The sequence below is a fragment of the Dromaius novaehollandiae genome, chromosome 14, assembly GCF_036370855.1.
Source record: "Dromaius novaehollandiae isolate bDroNov1 chromosome 14, bDroNov1.hap1, whole genome shotgun sequence".
Classification (NCBI taxonomy): domain Eukaryota; kingdom Metazoa; phylum Chordata; class Aves; order Casuariiformes; family Dromaiidae; genus Dromaius; species Dromaius novaehollandiae.
The window spans coordinates 24,834,667-24,850,120 of NC_088111.1; the positions used below are offsets into that span (position 1 = coordinate 24,834,667).

Below are 15,454 nucleotides of genomic sequence, written 5' to 3' on the forward strand. Positions count from 1 at the left end.
GCTGCTATGACCTAACAAGCACAGCCAGCAGCTATGGGCCTGCCACTGGCCTATCAGGCACTGAGGCTGCTGTGACCTCAGAAGCACAGTTAGCAGCCAGGGGCCTGCTGCTGGCCTATCAGCCTGTAGGAGTGTTATGACCTCACAAGCACAGCCAGCAGCTATGGGCCTGCCACTGGCCTATCAGGCAACAGGACTGCTGTGACCTCACAAGCACAGCCAGCAGGCAGCAGCCAGGGCATCCCACTGGCCTATGACGCACTGAGGCTGCTGTCACCTCACAAAAACAGCCAGCACCCAGAGGCCTGCCACTGGCCTATCAGTCACTCAGACTGCTGTGACCTCACAAGCACAGCCAGCAGCAAAGGGCCTGCGACTGCCCTATGAGGTATAGAGACAAATGTGACCTCAAAACGCGGCCAGCAGCCAGGGGCCTGCCACTGCCCTATAAGACACTGAGGCTGCTGTGACGTCACAAGCAAAGCCAGCAGCTGTGGATCTGCCACTGGCCTATGAGGCACGGAGGCTGCTGTGCCCTCACAAGCAAAGCCACCACCATTGGCCTCCCACTGGCCTATCAGGCACTGAGGCTGCTGTGACCTCACAAGCACAGCCAGCAGATAGGGGCCTGCCACTGGGCTATAGGGAACGGAGGCTGATTTGACCTCACAAACATAGCCAGCAGCCATTGGCCTTCCACTGTCCGATGAGTCGATGACACTGCTCTGACCTCACAAGCACAGCACACTGTTATGGGCCTGCCACTGCCATAAAGGGCACGGAGGCTGATGTGACCTCACAAGCACAGCCAGCAGCCAGGGGCCTGCCACTGCCGTATAAGACACTGAGGCTGCTGTGACGTCACAAGCAAAGCCAGCAGCTGTGGGTCTGCCACTGGCCTGTGAAGCACTGAGGCTGCTGTCACCTCACAAAAACAGCCAGCACCCAGAATCCTGCCACTGGCCTACCAGTCACTCAGTCTGCTGTGACCTCACAAGCACAGCCAGCAGCCAGGGGCCTGCCACTGCCCTATCAGGCAATAGGACTGCTGTGACCTCACAAGCACAGCCAGCAGCCAAGGGCCTGCCACTGCCCTATGAGGTATAGAGACAAATGTGACCTGAAAACGTGGCCAGCAGCCAGGGGCCTGCCACTGCCCTATAAGATACTGAGGCTGCTGTGACGTCACAAGCAAAGCCAGCAGCTGTGGGCCTGCCACTCGCCTATAGGGAATGGAGGCTGCTGTGACCTCCCAAGCACAGCCATTGGGGACTGCCACTGCCCTATGAGGCACTGAGGCTGAATGACCTCACATGGACAGCCAGCAGGCATGGGCCTGCCACTGGCCTTTCAGGCAGTGGTACTTCTGTGAGCTGACAAGCACAGCCAGCAGCCAGGAGCCATCCCACTGGCCTATCATGCAATAGGACTGATGTGACCTCACAAGCACAGCCAGCAGCCATTGAACTCCCACTGGCCTATCAGGTAATAAAGCTGCTGTGACCTCACAAGCAAAGCCAGCAGACAGGGGCCTGCCACTGGCCTTTCAGGCCGTGGGAGTGCTGTGACCTCACAAGCACAGCCAGCAGCTATGGGCCTGCCACTGCCCTATAAGACACTGAGGCTGCTGTGACCTCACAAGCCAAGCCAGCAGCTGTGGGTCTGCCACTGGCCTAGGAGGCAGTGAGGCTGCTGTGACCTCACAAGCAAAGCCAGCAGCCAGGGGCCTGCCACTGGCCTATGAGGCTATAGGACTGTTGTGACCTCACAAGGACAGGCAGCAGCGATTGGCCTCCCACTGCCCGATGAGGTACTGACCCTGTTGTGACCTCACAAGCACAGCCAGCAGCTATGGGCCTGCCACTGCCCTATAAGACACTGAGGCTGCTGTGACCTCACAAGCCAAGCCAGCAGCTGTGGGTCTGCCACTGGCCTAGGAGGCAGTGAGGCTGCTGTGACCTCACAAGCAAAGCCAGCAGCCAGGGGCCTGCCACTGGCCTATGAGGCTATAGGACTGTTGTGACCTCACAAGGACAGCCAGCAGCGATTGGCCTCCCACTGCCCGATGAGGTACTGACCCTGTTGTGACCTCACAAGCACAGCCAGCAGCCAGGGGCCTGCCACTGGCCTATGAGACACTGAGGCTGCTGTGACCTCACAAGCACAGCCAGCAGCTAAGGGCCTGCCACTGGTCTATCAGGCACTAAGGCTCCTTTGACCACACAAGCACAGCCAGCATCCATGGGCATCCCACTGGCCTATAGGAAACGGAGGCTGCCGTGACCTCACAAGCACAACCAGCATTCACTGGCCTGCCACTGACCTATCAGACACGGTGTCTGCTGTGATCTCCCAAGCACAGCCAGCAGTTATGGGCCTGCCACTGCCCTATGAGACATGGAGGTGTCACGAACACCGCTCGTGGCCAGCGGGGTGACTTGTATTTTTTTCTTTAAACGCTTCACTGACCAAACAGCCAGGCGGTTGTCAGGTTTCAGATATTTATTAATTACACCAGTATCCTTAAGCAAGAGAGTTTAAACAATATAGCAAGTTCCGTATTTAACAGGGTAAAAATAACACACTACACTACATACAGAGCAAGCAGGGGTAATACGAGCAAGCAGGGGTAATACGACCTGTTCCATGTCAGGCGAGGGTCTCAAGTGTGCAGGACGCAATAAGGGGGCAGGGTCCCAGACCAGCTAAGAGGGAGCTCCAAAGAGCTGTTGTTATTGTCACATTTTATATGCTTCTAAGGTGCATGTCTATTGTGATTAGGTTTCTTGACATCCTTATCAGTAGCCAGAACCTATGTCACTCTGACACACTCCTCTGGGCTCAACCTGCTGACTGGGTTTTCAAAAGGGAAGGGAAAAGAAATTAATGAAAACTTGTGACAAAGGTTTCCACCCTTCAGATTTAGAGAACTAAATAGTGGAGGCCCCCCATCATGGGTTCTCATGCCTGATCAACATGTAGTTGTAGATATTAATTCCCCTTTTCACTTGATTTATGAGGCAGCTTTGGTGTGGGTCAGGCTCTTGACATTAGTTTAGGCCGCAAGTGGTTGGTAGCGGATAATAGCGGAGGTGGTGACAAAGGCATTGTCATCATATCCTGCACAAGCTGGGGCGTGTGTCCACGGGCAGGGAGAGACTACCCGACCTACGCCCGGTCCCACTCCCCATCTGTGAACAGTGATACCTTCCCCTCTTCAGCAGGCCTTTGGAATAAACAGTGCCTTGTCTGTTCTCCACAAAGCCAAACATCATTCTTGAAATGAAAACCTAATAACCCCAGCTGATAGCTTACCAATATGCCTTTTAACTAGAGAGGTGCAAAAGAAAAGTATCTTCTATCATTCCACTTTAATGTCCAGAGCAGATATTATATCATCTACTATATTGGAAGTGCGCAGAATCTTCCAGATTGCCTACCCTGACTAGTTTACGTAAGTCTTTAAAAATACTTCTGTGAGTAAGATTAACAACCACCCAGGGCATCTCTAATTTTCATAGTTTATTAATTTGCCATAATCCCCTGCAATTCAATACTGGAAGCTTTTGATTTAAGATATTACATGCTGATGAGACCACTATAATGAAATTGATTATACTACTTAAAGTGGTTTTAAGAATACTTTTAATTAGGACAAAACTAAAAAAAAAAAAAAAACTTTAACAATCAAATTAGACTATTCATAACTTAGAAACATCCACTTTTCAAATAACCTGCAATTTAAGACAGTCTACAGTGGTGTAATGAATGGCAAATCCACAGTATAAGCACCATTCATCTTAAAAACAGATCTCAGAGGTAAGATTTGGAGCACACACACTCTCCCTAGTGGTCCTGCATCCCTCCTACTTGCTCAATGGAGGTAGGTAATTTAGCCTTTGATTTTATGTCCCATTATTACTGATTTGTTAGCAACCTACACACTTAAGCCAGGAAGAATTCCAAGTTCTTTTATTTCCTGTAGCTGCGTCTCCAGTCGCCCGTTGGCAGTGTCCCTCAGCACCTCCCCAGGACGACTCCCCAGGCACGACTGTCCCCCACTCCCCACCAGAGGCAAGCGGATGGGGCCCTTCTGGGAGCACTGATTTGCCTGCTGTATGAAATGAGCAGCCCACTTTTTCTCTTGGTCAACAACTTTGGAAGAGCTGCTGTGTCACAAGGACGCTACAGAATTAAGTCATTTTTCCAAAGGAATAAGTGGCCAACAGAAGAGTCCTTTGTGGTTTATGCAGCTAAAGAACCATTGACCAAACTCCCGAGCTAGGTCTAAGCTGGGGTACACTCTCTGGCCCCAAGGAGCAGTGTCAGAGCTGGGTTTATAATCACACAGATAACACTATCCCACCTTCGTTCCAATGCAGGACAGCTTCTGCTGTATTGCTTGTTGGGAGTGATTCCTGCTCTGTGCCATCCCCCTTATAACCATGTCCAAGCATTGCCTGAGGCAGTCCAAGCTGGTATGAGCCAAAATCGTGCCAAGAGCAAGCTAGCAATTACCCAGAGCTCAAGCCCTTCCTTGCTGCTGTTCAGATTGCTGGCTCACAGGCTGCCTTTCAGACTCTGTTTTCTTGGGGAGGGGAAGGTTGTTTGTTTTGGTTTGGGTTTTTTTCATAAGAAGAAGACATTCCTCTCTGTGCTGAACGATTATTTACCTTCTTAAGGGAAATTAAAGGGAAAGAAGTAGGAGTCTATTCCAATGGCAGCCAGATTGCACTCACCAGTGGAAGAAGCTCTTCAAAGCCAAGAACCCATCAGCAAAACCTCCACAGATAACAGACCTGGCTGGAAAAGTCAGAGAAACTGAGTAGCTCAGGAACTCTTGTGCTTTCGGTTTTTGTGTTTACAACAAGAATTAAAGACTGGGATGTTCCTGAGAAAGCATGACCTAGACTCTTACTACAATGCATAATTGCAAAAAGCAGTGCTCAGCAGATTTGTTACTATGCTTAAAGGTTAAATCTCAGTCATCTCTATTTACGCACACTACAGTCTGTGTCAGCAAAGCTGCATATCAAGAAACATGTGAAGGTAGTTATTAAAAATAATATTGGAAAAGCTCCAAAGCTAAACAAATGCATAACCTCAATTTTTAGCGAATCAGGAGGATGATATTCAGCATGGGGATATAGGCAGGAAGGATAATGAGGTTGAAAATTTGGAAATAGCAATGACCAGTGAAAGGGGATACTTACAAGTCACATCCCAGAATTTAGTTCTTTTAAACAGAGAAATTTATTTATCCTAGATAAATCAACACCTGCTTTTCAGCCTGCCTCATCTAAAGTAAACAATTGTTTTTAAGCAGCCATCCATTATGAATCCAATTACTAATATCATTTCCACAAAAGCATTTAATGTAACACAAGATTGCCTTTTAAAACTTCACAAGAGGAGAACATGATGCCCAAGGGGGAAATTTTATTGTTTAAAATAACCTGCGTGTTAAGTTGATACTCCAGTTTTATTATAATTTATATGAGAGGATTGCACTGAATTTGTTTAAAAGCAACAGCAATAACCATATGGCATAACAATCAAAGGGCTGAACTACTTGAGTAGTGCATAAAATGCCTTTACTATGCAAAACATAAATAACCACTCATGCAGCAGCAAAAGTATCTTCTAAAATGCTACAGCAAGAAAAAACTCATGAGATACATTTTCACCTCCTTTTCTACCAGCTGACCTAAAGCCTTTGAAGGCTGTGCGGTGACCAAAGTGCTAGTGCTAACAGCAAAGACACCCACCGTGGCCATATCGCTTACGGAAATGTAAGGGGAAGGATGTGGTCCCTGCAGAAGCGGGTGTCCATCTGGGGTGGAGATGGGACAGGAGATGCTGCGGCGCTCACCAGCAGCAGCAGCCTGTGGATGCAGCCGACAGACGCAGCAGCTTGCGCAGCGGGGCATGAAGAAGGGGTCCTCATCTCCTCTCCAGGCAGCGTGCACGTTCTCGGGGTGGCTGTGACACACAAGGTGCGCTCCCCAGCAGCTGCTGCAGTCACCGTCCCTACCGCGTCAGAGTTTCCACCCAGACAGACCTTCTGATGGAGGATGCAGCTCTGCAAGCCTCAGGCTGCAAGCAGTGGCCGGGGCCTCTCCGTGACCTGGGGCTGACGGTCATCTTTCCTGCAGCGGGTGTGCTGCTGCCGGTGAGCTGCGTTGCCAGGTGAAGGAGTTAGAGAAGGAAGTCGGCTGGCTGCAGAGCACCAGGGAGGACAAGTGTTCTTTAACTTAGATCAGCAAAGACAAAAAAATCAAAGTAGCAGAAATGCACACAGGAGCTCTTCATGGCACGTAACACCAGCTCTATCGTCTGGTGCAGGCAATCTGATGCCTCTATGACTAGTTCTTACTCGTGCTGATACTGCCTTTCCCAGGCAGCTTTGCCAAATGTACAACACCAGAGAACAGAAATGATAGGTGACAGGGAAAGATATTGTGCAGATGAAAGAAATCCCAACAGTGGATAGACAAGTAGTATCTTGAAGTCCAGTGATACTCTAATGTATTTCAGAAGGATAAAATACATAAAACTTTCATAAAACACTTTTGGTTTGACAAAGGCACAAAACCAAGTACAGAATTTGGATGAGTAATAGAGGCTTGACACTGGGCAGGGCTGTGCAATCTCATGGTCACTGATGCCTGCAGGGACCTGGAAGTGCTTAGTCCTTGCATGACTGAGCCCCTGCTGAGAAAGGGACAGTGAAATATTTTAAATGTTAAAGACAGAACTTACTCAGGATATTTTCTGAGTACATCTAGGCACACTGAGTTATATTTTGCTTTCCAGGTGAATGGATATGAATCTACCCAAGTGAGCAGCATCTTAAATATATCTGAAAAAAATTTACCTACATGAGCATTTGTCCTTGGTCTAATATCCCCTTGACCAAGGGGACATTAGAGGTATGTAGGATTCTAACATGGGATGCCTTCTCTCCGATACTCCAAAATTCATCAGGAAGTATTTAATGCAGTTATTACTGGGTCAGAGTATGTCACCCATACTGTGCAGGAGGCCAATGATCGTAACATTAATGTTCTCTTCTTGCCTAAAAGCTGCAATACTGCTCCATACTCTTCTGAACTTGTCCAGCATATAGGTGATTGATTCATGTGATCTGTTATATGCTGGAAAATATGTGGTTTAAATACATCTTCCATACAGTGTTCAATGTTGTTTAAAACTGTAGAAGTGGATTGTGACTTACAGCCAAAACTAAATTCATCTAAGGTCTTTTCATATAAATGATTAGCCTAAAAATACTTTATTATTGTATGCAATATAGCTGATGACAGTTATCATTGATTTCTCTCAGTTTTTCTGTTCTATTGCTAAGGGTCTTTGTTTGGTTTGTTTTTTTAAGAAATAAACCATGTCTTATTGGACATTAAAATAAGGAAAATCTTTCAGACACAAATCATCTGTATATTTTCAAGCCACACACAAAAAATACTCATATGTAAAAATCAGCTGTTTACTTGCCTTGCATGATCAAATGCATGCAAAAGGGTGTGCTCTGGTAATGAGTTCAAAGCTGGTATGAAAGTTTGACTCATAGCCAGCATTTTCATAATCTAGGCTTAAATTTAGGCCCATACATTTGAAAATATCTTATGTTAAATCCACAAAAGATGGAACTATTTAGACGAAAAGGAATATATTTTCACTACTTTCTTAAAGATCTATTCACTGTTTTTCATTTTATATTTTTAACTTTGAATATTCTTTTTTGTTGAAGAAGATTTTATACCTAGATATTTAAGTCATGCTTTCCATGACAAATCACCAAGACAAAATGAATTTTAATGACCTGGACAAGCTCAGATAGGTTTCTGCTTATTCAAATACAAAGTCATACATCCAGGAGAAACAGAATGTAGACTATACTAAACTCCAGGTGATGGCTATCCAGGATGATGATTATTCTGCAAAAGATACTACAAATAATCAAATGAATATGAACATCCTGAATAACAGTGTGTCTAAAAGGAAGAGGAAAGGTATACTACTACGAAACTGGCAGTTTCTACTGGAATACTGTTTGCAGTTCTAAAAATCAGAGATGTTTGAGCAGTGAGACATAAGAACAATTAAAGTATGGAAGAGTTATCTTATAGCGAAAAGTTAAAAGAAATGAATCTGTTTCAGTTACTAAGGAGAAACTTGATCTCTGTCTATACGCATGCATATTGGAACAGAAATGGGATGACAGAAACTGTTGGTATAATACAGTAGATAAGGGAATAGCACCCAATGCTACTTGTGAGAGCAAGCAGAAAGCAGACTATTCAGGACAGAAATAACACCTGTTTTTATACTTGAATATGTTAGGTTATATGATTAAAAAGCTCACCCATGCACACACACACAAAGGAGCAGAGGAACAAGGGCAGGTGGGGGAACCTGAGTAATACCCTGCCCCAGCTGCTCCCAGGACCACCGCAGGAGAGCCGTCAGCCCACAAAAAGCCAGACTGAACTGGCACCAGAGCAGACACAGTGCCTGCAGACACATTTCTAGTTAGACCGCACTTCTCAGACCTTTCTCATGTGCTTTTCTTTGCTATTCCTAACTATTCCCATGAATAAGATTTGCATTTTTGGCCAACATTCCAGGAAAATTGTTCTTAATCGCTTGGCATTCAAATGCAAACATAAGTACCAGTCTGTAATTAGGAATGCTTTCTGTTGTTCTATTTATGTACAGTTTTCAGTCCTCCACTCACGGTAAAAAGAACACAATGACTGAAACGAACAATCAACGAGAATACTAAACAGCAAGAACCAAAGTAATCACAGACACTAAAATCTGTTCTCACAAATTGTCTGCAGAACATGTAGATAAATATTTTGTCATTTATTACCCGCTTTAAAACTGACAAAAATGTTTAATTAAGCAAGTAACTTATTCGCTGTAAAATATGTATACTACATTTGCTTCCAGGCAGATCCCTAAATAGGACAGACATATTTTGGAAGCACCACCAATTATTACCTTCCAGAGTTACAAGTGGAGAGGAATTTGGATTTCTTCAGAAAGAAGGGCTGCACTTGTCAGACTGAGTATCTGTCATCAACAGAAAAAAACTGTAGCGCAGGGTAAATTCTGAGAAACAGTTAATTTCTGAATTGATGGGTGATTCTCTTTCCCATAAATCTAAGTGGTTTGCCTGGACTCCCACGCCCCTGGCAAAAGCGTCTTCCACCTATCCTAGTGAAAAGCTGTTCACACCTAAGGACTGCCTCCACCAAGGGTGAGCCAAATGGACACTCAAGAACCCCCCAGGGGCAGGGGAAAAACAGCACAATCCCAGTGTTAGATACCCAAGAACCCTTTCTATATTGCAGTTGCATTTGACAGGCATTATTCAATGTAAGTAATTTGCAGTGCAAACAAGACTTAACCGAAGTGAGTGAGACTGACCTTTATAAAGGCAGAACGCAGAACACGTATGCTTTATATTCATAAATGACAGCAGAGCACTACATTTACAGGTGTTATCTTTACGCTGGCAAGCTTTTGGACCTGTTGAGCAGATATCAAACACTCTAAGCATCTGTCCAGGAGCAGAGACATCAACCATATAGAAACAAGGGACAGCTTTCAGAAATATATTTTTCTCCTGTACTTTCCTGTTCATAAGATACAGAAATTCGATCAGCCACTATCACAAGAAGGAGACTGTTGTACCAAACCGTTGCGCACCCTCTGATATAAGAAATGGTTCTGGATTGCAAACTTGTCTGCACACAGCCCAGCCACAGTGCAGCTGCAACCCACCAGCGGCATTCTGGATACTGGAACAAAGCAGCCTCGTCTGCTCGGCCTCGCTGCCCAGCACTAGCACTATCGTTACAGGAAAGTAAGAAACTGCTGAAGCCCTGGGAGACACCCAGCAGGAGATGCTTTAAGAAGAAAAGTTAAAGTTTGGGAAGCATGAACAGTAAGGCAGCAGCCCCATCAGCAGGAGAACGTCTGCTTTCCTGACAACGGCCAGAGACAGCTCTGCTGCCCACGAGCACAATTTCTGATGCCAACAAGCAGCGGAAAAAGCAAATTCTCTTGAGTATCAGACGGGAATTCTGGATACAGAGACTGTCTACTGCTGAATGAATTAAAGTAATAGTAATGTCTTCCAAATGAAAAGAATAGTTATATTGACCAGTAAATTAAAACTTAAATGAAAGAATGAGAAATTGTTAGTCAATCTTTGAGATTGGTAGTCCCTACTCATTATGTTAGCTTCTGTTAATGAGGTGGCAAAAAGTAAAACAACAACAGAATTTGTTCTCTACACTGAACTGAAGCCATATCAGCAGAAGTAAATTACTTAACGGAATTTTATCATTAGTACCCTTGAACAATGCACCATGCAAAATGTTATTTTTACTAAGGTTTATTGTAATCTTTAGAGCAGCATGTTATAAAAATGCTTTAAATACTTTGCCTGAGGCCTATACCAACCATCTTAATAATTAAGTGATCCATTCATCATGTGTTCACCATGTTCATGACATGAACTATAAGTTAAATGGTAGAATTTACATTAAAGAATGAGTTTTAAAAGCAAATTCTAGTCACATATCAACTTCTGAGCCTAAGTCTCTTTCAAAACTTAACACATTTTCAAAGCTTAACACTCTTTCAAAGCAATTACATATTTCACATGTATTACAAGTAGCATATCATTATGGCAGTGTTAAGCCTGCTTCACTGAGTTATTTGAGAGACTGCCGGAGAAAAAATGTTTCATAAATACATTGAAATTTAAGGGACAGTTGCTCTTTGTTATAAGATTCCCTCCAGTTGTGCTTTTCAAAAGATAACTAATGTCAAAAATGACCAGATTCCACTACTTTTAACTCACAAATACAATTATATTCGATTAAATAGTGCAAAAGCCATTGAATAGTGTAAAGCCTCCTGTAAAGTACCAAGTCAAAAACTCCTGGGCTCCCAAGCACTCTGGCTGCAGGGACAACATTGGTCCTGCTGGTAAACCATAAAATTGGCTGCCGTTATCTCTAAATGTTTCCTCCTGCAAATGCTTCAGATATAAAAAGTTGTATGTCCTTCAACTGAATTACATTTCAGCACTCTGCTCTCCTGAGTAACAATGAAAACCTCAGATGAAGTGTCCATGCCAAACATGTCTGGGACAGGCAGCCCAGCTCAGCTCCGTGGCCTTCACCACCACGCAGAAGCAAGACAAACCACGCCGTAACAGCGTCACCCAGCAGCCCAGGAAAAACAGTATTGCCACTGCTGGCAAGAGGCCACAGGACTCAATGCTGACTTGCGAGGCCCCAGTCCTGGCCTACTGGACCTGTTGCCAACTTGTTAGGAGAACTTGCTGTGTGAATCAGAGCTTGGTATCAGGTGTCTCTTGTTATGATATGATCTTTAAGCCTGAAATAAAAGCAAAGCCCTTGAAAAAATGGGTGCAGGTTGAAGGCAGTGGCCCCCAGGGCTATAAACAGCTCATTAATGGTCAATTGCTGGTCACAGAAGAAGCACAAGCTCAAGAGTAGGGGAAAAAAGCTGCTTTGAACATAACTAAGAAAAGAAGATGCTGAGTAAAGAAAAGACACCCCCCCCCCCAAAAAAAAAAAAGCACCAAAAAAACAGCTGAGCAAAAGGACAAGGACTGATGTGGCCTGGGAAAGTAACACTCTCCAGCATCAGAAAGTACACATAATTCAGGGTTCAGAGGCCAAAGGCAAAGACTAGCTTAGAAACACAAGTATCTTACAAAAGGACAAGATCTTAAATGTAGAGAGAGATGGTTGTTGTAGGATCATCGTGGGATCTTACGGCTGTGAGTGGGCCACATCTTCCGATGACCCTGGCTCCTCAAGGACTTTTTGGCTGGCCAGGCAATCATCCAGGACCACGTACACCAGTACAGGTGGTCTGGGGTGGTGGGCTGGGGGCCCAATTCTGTGCGGAAGAGTGGTCCAGAGTGCACTAGAGGGGTGCTAAAGGGTCTAGATTGTCAGGAAATGCCTCTGGGGAAGCAGGAAGTAATCTGGAGGGGTTAGGAGAAGACTAGAGGGTGCCTAAGGGGTCTGGGGGCCAGAAGAGAGGTGGGGGCCCAATTCTGTGAAAAAGAGGGGTCCAGAGTGCACTAGAGGGGTGCTTAGCGGTCTACATTATCAAGAATTGCCTCTGGGGAGCAAGAAGAAATCTGGAGGGGTTACGAGAAGAGCAGAGGGTGTCTAAGGGGTCTGGGGGGCCAGAAGAGTGCTGGGGGGGGGCAAATTCTGTGGATAAGAGGGGTCCAGAGTGCACTAGAGGGGTGCTTAGTGGTCTACATTACCAAGAACTGCCTCTGGGGAAGCAGGAAGAAATCTGGAGGGATTGTGAGGAGACTGGAGGTGTCTAAGTGGTCCGGGGTCCAGAAGAGAGCTGGGGGCCCAATTCTGTGCAGAAGAGTGGTCCAGAGTGCACTAGAGGGGTGCTTAGCAGTCTACATTATCAAGAAATGGCTCTGGGGAAGCAGGAAGAAATCTGGAGTCGTTAGGAGAAGACTAGAGGGTGTCTAAGGGGTCTGGGGGCCAGAAGAGACCTGGGGGGCCCAATACTGTGGAAAAGAGGGGTCCAGAGTGCACTAGATGGGTGCTAAGGTGTCTAGATGGTCAAGAGATGGCTCTGGGGAAGCAGAAAGAAATCTGGAGGGGTTGCGAGCAGACTAGAGGGTGTCTAAGGGGTCTGGGGGGCCAGAAGGCAGCTCTGGGGTACAGCAAGCACCCCAGGAGATTTGTTCTGAGCATGCCAGGAGTCCAAAGGGGACTAGATGGCCAGAAACCCGACTATGGCAAACCAGGGTGATATCTGTAAGGTTTCTGAGGAGACTCGCTGTTCCCTAAGGGTGCTGGGGGGCCAGAGGCCAGCTCTGGGGCAGTACAAGCACCCCAGGGTGGGTTCTGAGCAGAGCAGAGGGCTTCTAAGGGCCCTAGATGGCCAAAATACAAGACCTGGGTAACAAGGAAGACCTCAGGAGGTGCTCTGAGGGTACAGGAGGGGAATGATTTTGAGCCAACTAGAGGACACATGGAGGTATGTGAGGCACAACAAAGGAAGATAGAGGAGTCTTGAGGGGACTAGAAGGAAAGGGGAGCAGAAGGAAAGGGGATCTGATGGGATAGAGGGCACATGGAATGGTCATAGGGATAGGGCAGAGAGGATTCTACAGTGCAACCAATGGAAAAGAAGGGCTGTAGGGCACACTGAAAGGGTGTAATGAATGCATAGGGTTCTGGGGTACCCCCGAGGCAAACCAAGGCGTCCCGAGGGGAGCGTGTGGCATTCAGAGGGGTTCTGATGGGGCTAAAGGGCTGGGAGATGGACCCTAAGGGACTCAGAGGGCAAACAGGCATCCTGAGAGGACTAGAGGGCAAAAGCAAAGGCTCTGAGATGCACCAATGGCAAACGGAGAGGTTTTGAGGAGACTAGAGGGAAAAGAGGGGGGACTTAATAGGACAAGAGGACAAACATAGGAGTCTTGATGCTACCAGAGGGCCTACAGACACCAAACGGCAGAGTAATCTTGCAGGAACTAGAAAGAAGCAAAGATTTTTGAAGGGACAAGAGAACAAATGGAGTGCCTTGGAGCACACCTAGAGGCAAATGGATTGGTCCTGAGGGAGCTAGGGAGCAAATGGGGGAGTCCTGGGGTGACACAGGGAAAAACTGAAGGTTCTGGGGCATTAGCTCACCTGCCATAATCTTCCTGCTTGGAGCCTGCCTCTTCCCTCTGAGAAGCTGGCCTTTGCTTTCATTGCACAGGCAGCTGTGAGCTGTTGTGTAGTCTTGGCAGACAAGTTGAGGATTGCTGCCCAGGCAGTCGTGACCTGCAACACTGCATGCTCAGAACAGTTCTCAGGAAGTCATGCATACTCATAACCTGAAGAGCAAAAAACAAGTCTCTCTTAAGGTCAGTTTTTATTTCATGGTAGGAACAATTTTTTCCTTCTTCTGCACTGTACTGCCCCTAACAGCACACCTTCCTCATCACCATTTTCCCCTGCTCCTTTCACTCCTCTCAGTTGCCCCTGCATCTTAGACCTCTAAAGCAGCTGTTTCCCATCCACAGATACTTTCCTGTCCTGTCACCAATTCACCCCCATTTGTCCTATAGCAAGTAGCTGGGAGACCTTGGCCTAGTTCTTTGCTGCACACACCTTTTGATCTGGCAAGCAGCTCAGACAGAGCAGAGGGCAGCAAGAAAAGTGGATCTGAACATAGTAGGCTTGGGCACCAAGCAAGATGGAAGCAGCAGCAAGGCATCAAAGAGATGACATCTTTGTAAAGAAAAGAGATATAGATCCAGGCAACTGGGGATTCTCTGTACCTGTGGCCAGGTCTCCTGCAGGCTCTTTCCACACAGTTAAAGGCAGCTGAATGCAGTGCCTTTGGGAGGCATGGTGTCCCCGGTACTGCTGTAGGGTGGCTGTTCCAGGGTCTCTCAGGCTGTTTTAGGATCCTTGGACAGAAACAGTGCTGTTCACATTTCCCTGAGGACTTTCCCTTGTGCTGCACAGCAGGACAGCTCTGCACTGTGCCCTCCCAGCACTGCTGCTCCTCATGGCTGCTGCCTAATTGGCCCCAATCCTGAGCAAAGCTACAACTCCCAGGAGCCCGCACTGCCCCTCCTACTCTCCCTGCCCTCCCCGTTTCCCAGAGGGACAGCCCCAGCCCCTGGGGACAAGCCTGCCTGGTCACACCAGAGATGGAAAATGCTTCCTGCCCTGTACCAGGGAAAAACAGGGAAATTCCACTGTCCCCAATGACCTACAGGGACTCTTGTGTGAGCAGCACATGTCCAATAAGGAAAAGACCCAGCGGGCCACTGCTGCAGGGCTGAGAAGGCACCGGCACCTGGAGGTACAACTCCTGGCCTGCCACAGAGCACGACGCGGCCGGCTGGTGGGAGCCCCGCTGGCAGAGAACTGCCCCTCCGGCCACCTCGAGAGGCACAGCATAGTCTCCCAGAAGCCCAATACGGGAAGACTACATCTCCTGGCATGCCGTGCAAACAAAAATGGCCTCCCGGAAGCCCAGTGCCGGAAGACTACCGCTCCCGGCATTCCAGCGGCACCGCCCCCCCCGCCCGCAGCGCTAGGTGAGTTTTGACCCTCTGGAGATTCCGTTCCTTTCCGTCCCGCCCCCGTTCCCCTTCCCGCCCTGTCCCCCCGGAAACCACCGCAGAGCCCCGAGCGCGACCCCGCGATCCCCAGCACCGGCCTGGGGCTCCCCCGACACCGCCGCGGCCAGCTCTGGGTCAACTCTGACGCTGCCCCTGCCCCCCCCCCCCCGACTCTCCCTGGGATCACTCCTCCCCCTCCCCGACACGGTCCCGAGCGGACATAGGAGACCCCCCCCCCCCCCCGCGCTCCTCCAACCGCGCAATAGACCGCACCAC

The 15,454-nt window shown here is 47.5% G+C and overlaps 1 long non-coding RNA gene across 1 annotated transcript; it reads right to left on the reverse strand.

Annotated features, from left to right (window-relative positions):
- Positions 1-10,410: 10,410 nt before the first annotated feature.
- LOC135329896 (uncharacterized) lies at positions 10,411-13,924 on the reverse strand. Its single transcript, XR_010391528.1, has 2 exons — positions 13,749-13,924; positions 10,411-11,439 (listed from the first exon to the last, which is right to left on the reverse strand). It is a non-coding gene; the product is annotated as an uncharacterized LOC135329896 (long non-coding RNA).
- Positions 13,925-15,454: the final 1,530 nt, after the last annotated feature.